Source organism: Antennarius striatus, chromosome 18 (genome assembly GCF_040054535.1).
Source record: "Antennarius striatus isolate MH-2024 chromosome 18, ASM4005453v1, whole genome shotgun sequence".
NCBI lineage: Eukaryota > Metazoa > Chordata > Actinopteri > Lophiiformes > Antennariidae > Antennarius > Antennarius striatus.
In genome coordinates, this window is record NC_090793.1 from 3,015,001 (window position 1) to 3,022,323 (window position 7,323).

General features: G+C 43.7%; 1 protein-coding gene across 4 annotated transcripts in view; it reads right to left on the reverse strand.

Moving 5' to 3' along the window:
* The window catches only part of rnf220a (ring finger protein 220a), a 118,867-nt gene extending 112,839 nt beyond the window's left edge, over window positions 1-6,028 (reverse strand). Inside the window, exon 1 of one of the 4 annotated variants that reach the window (XM_068341304.1) lies at window positions 5,714-6,028. The gene's annotated coding sequence lies outside the window, so the exon portion shown is untranslated. The remainder of the gene's footprint in view (window positions 1-5,713) is intronic. The other 3 variants (XM_068341303.1, XM_068341306.1, XM_068341305.1) reach the window with 3 other exon arrangements.
* Between the last annotated feature and the right edge of the window lie 1,295 nt (window positions 6,029-7,323).

A 7,323-nucleotide genomic window follows, 5' to 3' on the forward strand; every position in this document is an offset into this window, starting at 1 on the left:
AAATGTTCAGATATTTTCCTGTTGGATGTTAAATGTTGGTGTGAGTCACAATCCAGGATTAGGAGTTACAATCCAGGTTTCGGACACCGATGGTGTGATTTAAATAGTTCCTTGAACGGAACCGGAAGAGGCCTGAAGCCGCTTTATGGACCCTAAAGGTGGAATAAACCAGTTTATTCCCGGAACAGACGAAGTTAAATGGAGAAAGATTCCATTATTCCTGCATTGACGTCCCCAAACTGCGTTTATGCGTCATTAATAAACGTCAACCTCTATTTTTACTTTTTTTTAGAAAGGATTAAAAAAAATGACACTGAACCAGAACTCAATCCTGTTTCTGTTTACATTCTAAACTGGTTTGAGAACAATCAAATATATTCATGGAATTCTGTTCCTTTTTTTTTTAACTTCTGGCGTTAAAGAAAATTTGTTTTTTGAGTCTGTTTTCAGCTCCAGAACCGAACATCAGATTTAGTTAAAATAAATCATGTAGTTTTTGTATACAAAGTAAACATGTTGACAAACAAACAAACAAACAATCAAACCAAGAAAACAAACAAACAAATATTTTGGGAACAAAAATAGAGGAGAAGTAGTGACAATCAAGTTTGTGTGAGGCCCAGATCAGTGGGACAGACTCCTGATCCAGATTCACTCCTGATCCAGATTCACTCCTGATCCAGATTCACTCCTGATCCAGATTCACTCCTGATCCAGATTAATTCCTGATCATGATTAATTCCTGATCCAGATTCACTCCTAATCCAGATTAATTCCTGATCCAGACTCACTCCTGATCCAGATTCACTCCTGATCCAGACTCACTCCTGATCCGTTTCTCATGAATGTGAATCCAGCAGGTTTTGGTTGGATCAGAACGACTGATGGGAAGAACACCCACACCGGTTTATGACGCCGGTAAAACTCTTCCGGTCTGACTGATGACGTCACGCCTCAGCTGACTGACAGGTGCCCCTCTGACTGACCGTGGCCCCTCCCACCCGGTCTGGTCGTGGAGTAAGGTCAGGACCCCGGATCAAAACGGATCAGAGGCCTGGAAGTTTGTCACGTGATCGTGAACGCGGACACGCTGGTGGGGGGTGGGGGTGGGGGTGGAGGAGGGGGGGCGGATGAGGCCTCCTCCATCCTGGACACCCGGCTGGCTGCGCAGAAAAATGATAAGTGGGCACATCCAATACTGCAATCGATGGACGCAAATGCACCAACAGAGCCTTCTGTGGAGGGTGGGGGGGGGGGGGGGTTGAGGATTTGGGGCGGGGGGGGGAGCGCATGAACTGGTTCTCCAGACTGTGATACTTCTTGCTCTCTGCGTAATTGACAAATTAGGAGGAGGAGGAGGGGACATGAGAAAGATGTGCTTGGTGTGGAGGGGGGCAATATGGAGAATAGAAAGTATCTGACATCCGACACAACCCCCCCCCCCCCATTAGGCTGATTCTTTGACTTTCTCCTGTTGCCGACAGCGATATTTCCCCTGTAACGGCATTACCAGAGGCTGCCTGCTCCAATGCAATCAAACCATTAAACACGGCTTCCTCCGCGCGGAGTGATTTCCTTCCAATATAGAGCCCGACTGGACGTGAGCTGCTCCTCTTTCCTGTCATCAATAATAATTTTTTAAAAAAAACAATCGCTCGAACCGGATGAATTCTACTCTGAATGCAAATTATGCAAATATATTCCGACATTTGCATCATCTTTCTAGGCTGTCTCCCTGCTTCCGGTGGCAATAAAATAAATAAAATTTAAAAAACCGCGCAGGATTCTAACATTTAAATGACTTTCATGGAATAATAGCAAAGAAAAAAAAAGACATTAAAATGTAAATTGATCCTAAAAAAACCCAAAAAAAAACAAAAAAACGCGCCAATAAAATCCGCCGATTCGCGTTAAAAATAAGAATTAAAAGTAGCAGCGTGGGTAAATCTGTGTGTGTGGGGGGGGGGGGGGCAACAACTTTCCAACACAGATCATTGGTCAAAACCATCTGCAAATCCATCCGCGCCGCGCGTGGATTAAATAAAAATAGATAAAAACGTTTGTTGGGTGTTGATAAGACCAGAATCTCCATCCATCCATTTCCGCTCTTCGCGCGTAATTACGCAGATTCTAAGGATGATAACGAGGCAACAAGGACGCAAAAGTTTGTTTTTTTTAAGATGCGGGGCGTGCGTGGGCCTCTTCACCCCCCCCCATCCCCCCTCCGTGTGTTCAAGCACTTTTTTTTTTTTCCCGGTGACGCGTTTATTTCAATTAAGCGTCTCTGCGTGTCGAAATGAGCCGCTGCGCTCTCGCTGTTTATTAGCGCAACAAAATAATACGACACACACGCAGAAGGGGCGGTGGGGGGGGGGGGGGGTTGGGGGGGGTAGGATGAGGGGGGAGGAGTTGAAGGAGTTGCATTCGCTTTTAATAAAGAATGAGGAATTAGTGCATATTGATAGGATTTAATAGACCGAGGGGGGGTCATCAAACTAGCGGAGCGATCCGCGGTTAATTTACTATCCGTGTCACGATATGGAGGAGAGGAGGAGGTGCGCGTCACGACGCCTTCCTAAATGTGAAGTTATTTATTTATTTAAATATTTAAATATTTATTTATTTATTTACTTACTTATTTATCTATTTACTTGTTGTAGATGAAGGCCTGGAAGAGAAAACAATCCGCAGGAGTGACTCCTGGTTCCTCAGCGACCAGAGAAGATGATGGAGTCAACGGAACTGTTTCTTTTTCTTTCTTTCTTTTTTTTTTTTTTTTGCTTTGTTTCGTCTTTACATTAACCCCCACCCCCCCCGCCCCCACCCCCAAAAGCGGCCATCGATCCATAGATGTGTGAACTGGACATTAATTTACGCAAAGGAAGGACAAGGAAAAAGAGAGAAAGAGATCAATGACGAGCAATAACAGCTGACTGCTTAGAGACAGAGGTGAGGTTGTGTGTGTGTGTGTGTGGGGGGGGGGTTGACAAATGAATCATCTTTTTCCTCAAACCTCGACATTTCCCCCCCCCCCCCCTTTTTTAAATTTTTTTATTTTTGTTGCGGAATGATGGAGAACATGAGGCCTGGAGGAGGGAGGAAATATTCCCAGGTTGGAAATTAAGAATCCAGATTATTTAGTTTGGGCTGTAGAATTTAGTGTCATTATTAGTGATAAAAAAAATATAAAAATGTATTAACCAAACGTTTTAAAGCTGGATTAATCGATTAAATAAAACTGCCGGATTGTAAATGTGGAAGAGAAATAAGCGTGAAGAGGCCTGAGAGGAAAAAAAAAAGAGTCTGACATAAATGATCCAGGGGGGGCGGGGGGGTGACAGGATGACGCGTCACTCCCAGCAATTAGACAATAAATAAATTAGTCAATGAATAAATACATAAATAGATCTTGATTAAAATGTTTATGAAGCTTCAAATGCCTTTTTTAAGACTCGATATAAAAGACTCATCTGATAATAACATTAAAATGTCGTTAAAAATTAATTATTAAACCTTAAAATATTGGTCATCTTTCATCGATAATCAAACTGATCACAATTAATTTACAGTTTTCCCTGGTTTGATGGGAGGAACGTCTGACGTGATGATGTTTGTCATAGTTTCGGTTATTTCTCACAGGTATATTCTTCTCTCTATATGTAAAGGAATAAAATAAAACGTTTGAAAATAAACTTAATTGATCGGAATGAATTGAGGAATGAAGAGGCACCTCTGAAAGTTTGATGAGCCCAATCGATAACGTCAATCGGAAGGGATTCATCTTCATTTTGATTCACCGCAGTTGGTTTTTTATTCCTCATTTTTCACAATTCCTTCTCCACACCGCGGTGCGTTCATGACCCGCCTCGGGGCGCGCAGCCGCTCCGGTGTTTTACGCGCTTTTTATTGGTGGTGCGGAGGAAATTCAGATCTGCTGCTTGTTTTTTTATTTATTTATTTTTACGCGCACTACTAATTTTTATTATTCCCTGCTCTTCTTGCCGCTTCGTGCTTCGCGCGTTCTTCACTTGTTGGCTTCATTTTTTATATATATATATATATATATATATATTCTTAAAATCCACGAAACCAAGAAAAGAAATAAAAGGAAAGGGAAGAAAGTTGTGAAATATTCCGACATTAAAAGTTGAATCCAGAAACTCCGGAATAAATTTCAGCGAATCTTACTATCCAGAATTTGCATCCGTGTTCATGAGATTAAACGCTTTTAATTCAGCATTTAAAATAAATGAATTTATGGGAGGAGGGAGGAAACTAAAGATTGATGATGAGATTAAGGTTTAATGTCAAAAATAAAAGTTTAAAAAAAAAGTAATGATCCATTCTTCTCGGTGACACGTGATGGAATAAGTAATAAATGAGATAAGCATTAATAAAGTCAATGAAACTCGTTTTGTTTTTGCTAAAACCGGCACAGCGTCAGCGGGACGTCGCTCGGCTGGGAGCCGCGTTGGACTCACTGTTCTCGGCCAAGAAAAGCTCCCAGGCCCCTGGGGCTTCCTCTGCTTATTTAGGGGGAGGATGTAAATTACGGTGCTTCCTAGTTAACAGGTGTTTCCCAACTGTGTGTGCAAGCCCTTGTGTGTGTGTGTGTGTGTGCGTGCGTGCGTGTGCACGTGTGGACACGTGCGCGCGCATGCAGAACGTCTTTCTGAATGAATTCTCTTCAGATTTTAAAGCGCGTCTTCATTTTTTTTTTCTTCCCTCGCTGGGGGAAACATGTGACACGTGGAAAACACTTTTTATTTTTAATTTCTTTTTTTTTTTTTTCAAAATATTTACTTTTATTTAAATTCCATCTTTTAAAAATTAAGCAGAATAAAAATGATTTTAAAAAAAATCAGTGATTAAAACGCTAATTAGTGATTAATAATCCCATTATCCCGTGCTTCATAAATCTTTATCTGTGCTTGTGTTTCATTAAAAATCATCAGGGGCTTTATGTGCGGCAGTTTGAGCGGCGTGCGCTCCTTGTGAGCGCTTTATTGCTCAAAAACCACATTTAACTTTCCCTGAAAAACCAGCGGTAGATTCAGAGAGGCGATAAAACTCCACTTTTACGCAGATTCCAGGCCCCTTTAATGAGGATCAACCGGTGAATTATGGGATAAAATACCAGTTAAGGTTATAATTTGTATTTTTAATTATTCCATTGGGCTTTTTTTTGGGTTTTTTTTTGTTTTTGTTTTTTTTAGAGAATAAGCCAAAGATCCAAACTGCGGTTCCGGAGAGAAGCGGCTCAGCTCACAAGGGAAAAACTTCCAGTTGTAATAACGTGTGCCGATGCTAAAGTAGCCTTTATGCGTAATGATCCACGCACGACATGGAAACAAGTGTTTTCAAGAAGCCACTTTCACGCGCGTGCACGCGCACTCAGATAGACACGAATAGATTTAAACGCACTCATGCGTAAAGGCGTAAAAAGTCCAACCGGGTATAGACCGTGCCGTGACTCTCTCTCTCTCTCTCCCCCTCTCCCTCTCTCTCTTTCTCTCTCTCTCTCTTTCTGTAAACAGATATTTACAGTTTAGAAAAAAAAAAAGAAAGAAACCAAAGTGCCCAAAAAAGTTTTCTGAAACTACTCGCAATCCGCTTCCAGCACCGGCGCGAAGCGGGAAAAAAAAGACGCAAACCGTTTACAGGAGCTTCAAACCGACAACAACAACAACAACAAAAAAAGACAGTTACTCACCTCGCCGTGGTAGAATCCGCCTCTCCTTCACACGACTTTTTCTTCTTCTTCTATTTTTTTTTTATCCTCACAACAAACAGGGGAAGAAAAAAAAAAACAACTTTCCGCACGGAACTGCTGGAACGCCGGTAGCACCGTTCCCTTCTGGCGCAGCAGCAAAACAGCACCGGAGATAACGGGAGGCGCTTCTCAGTGAAAGTAGTTAACACCTCCCTGTTAGGTTACCAAAGCGCAGAGGAGGTGTGTGTGTGTGTGTGTGTGTGTGTGTGTGTGTGTGTGTGTGTGTGTGTGTGTGTGTGTGTGTGTGTGGTGGTGGTGGTGGGGGGGCTGACTTTTCCACCAGAGTAAAAAAGTGGGTATCGATGGCGCATTCGCGCGTCCGGCACACCTCCGCCGAAACACCGACAGGAGCGGAGAGAGGAGAGAGGAGTGACGCCGGGGAGGGAGCGCAGAGACGGTGGCAGGCAGTGGTGTGAGGGGATTGGAGTGGGGTGGGGTGGGGTGGGGGGTGCAAGTGGCGACGTGTGTGAGGCTGGAGCTTGGCTGCCAGAGGCTGAAAAAGTGGGGGGAGGGAGGGAGAGAGAGGGAGGGGTGTCCAGGGCGCACGGAGGCGCACTGCTGCCGCGCAGCGCCCGGGTCGCTCAACGACTGACGGAGCGGCGCGTCGCCTTCATTTCTTCATCACTTCTTCGTGTCTTTTTATTTTTTTATTTTTTTAATGTTCGGTTCGTATTCGGACAGAACTTCCTCTAAAAGGTGCCGAATCAGCAACACTTAGATCACGTGACGTTTATTCTTCTTCTTCTTCCATAAAGGGGAGAATGGATTCTAAAACGCGTGTTTTTTCCATCCTCTCCCTCCGCTGTTTTTTTGTGTGTGTTTTTTTTGTGCTTCCTCTGCGGGTTTACACTGCGCTTTGTGCGCAAAGAGAATGACCCCACCCCCCACCTCCCCTTCACCCCCCCCTTCTGCTCGCTTTCTGTCACCCGTTAGAGAGAGAGACACATCCAATGAACCCCTAACAAAAGAGAGATGGGCTGACAGACACTATGGAGCGAGAGAGAGATGGAGTTGGTGACGCACGGGGAAGTTCTTCCTCCAGGAAGTATCCAGGTCCATCTGTTCTGCAAGAAATTCTGCAGTTATCCGTTTCTGCTGTTCAATTCCTTCCACGAAATATTTCATGGACTTCATTTCTATACTTTTGGGGAACTTAAAGCAAACTTTTCATCCTGAGGTGTGACATTATTACATCACTGAATGCGTAAAAGTGTGTATGTGTTTGCGTGTGTGTGTGTGTGCGTGTGCGTGTGTGTGTGTGTGTGTGTGTGTGTGTGCGTGTGTGTGTGTGTGTTGAGTTCAGACAGTGTCAGACAGGAGGAAGAGAAGCCGCTTGTTCCCCGTCTTCCTCGCCACTACACCCCCCTGCTGGCCACACGCGGAACTGATCCCAAAACGCGCGTCACTGGTTCCCAGAGTGGAATTGAGGGATTAGAACCTCCAGATGATTAATCCCAGGATTCTACATCTGGAATATAACACGAGCAGAAACATTAAGGATGGAAATATAGTGGAAAAAAATATTTAGAAAAAGGGAAACGATTTGAAAA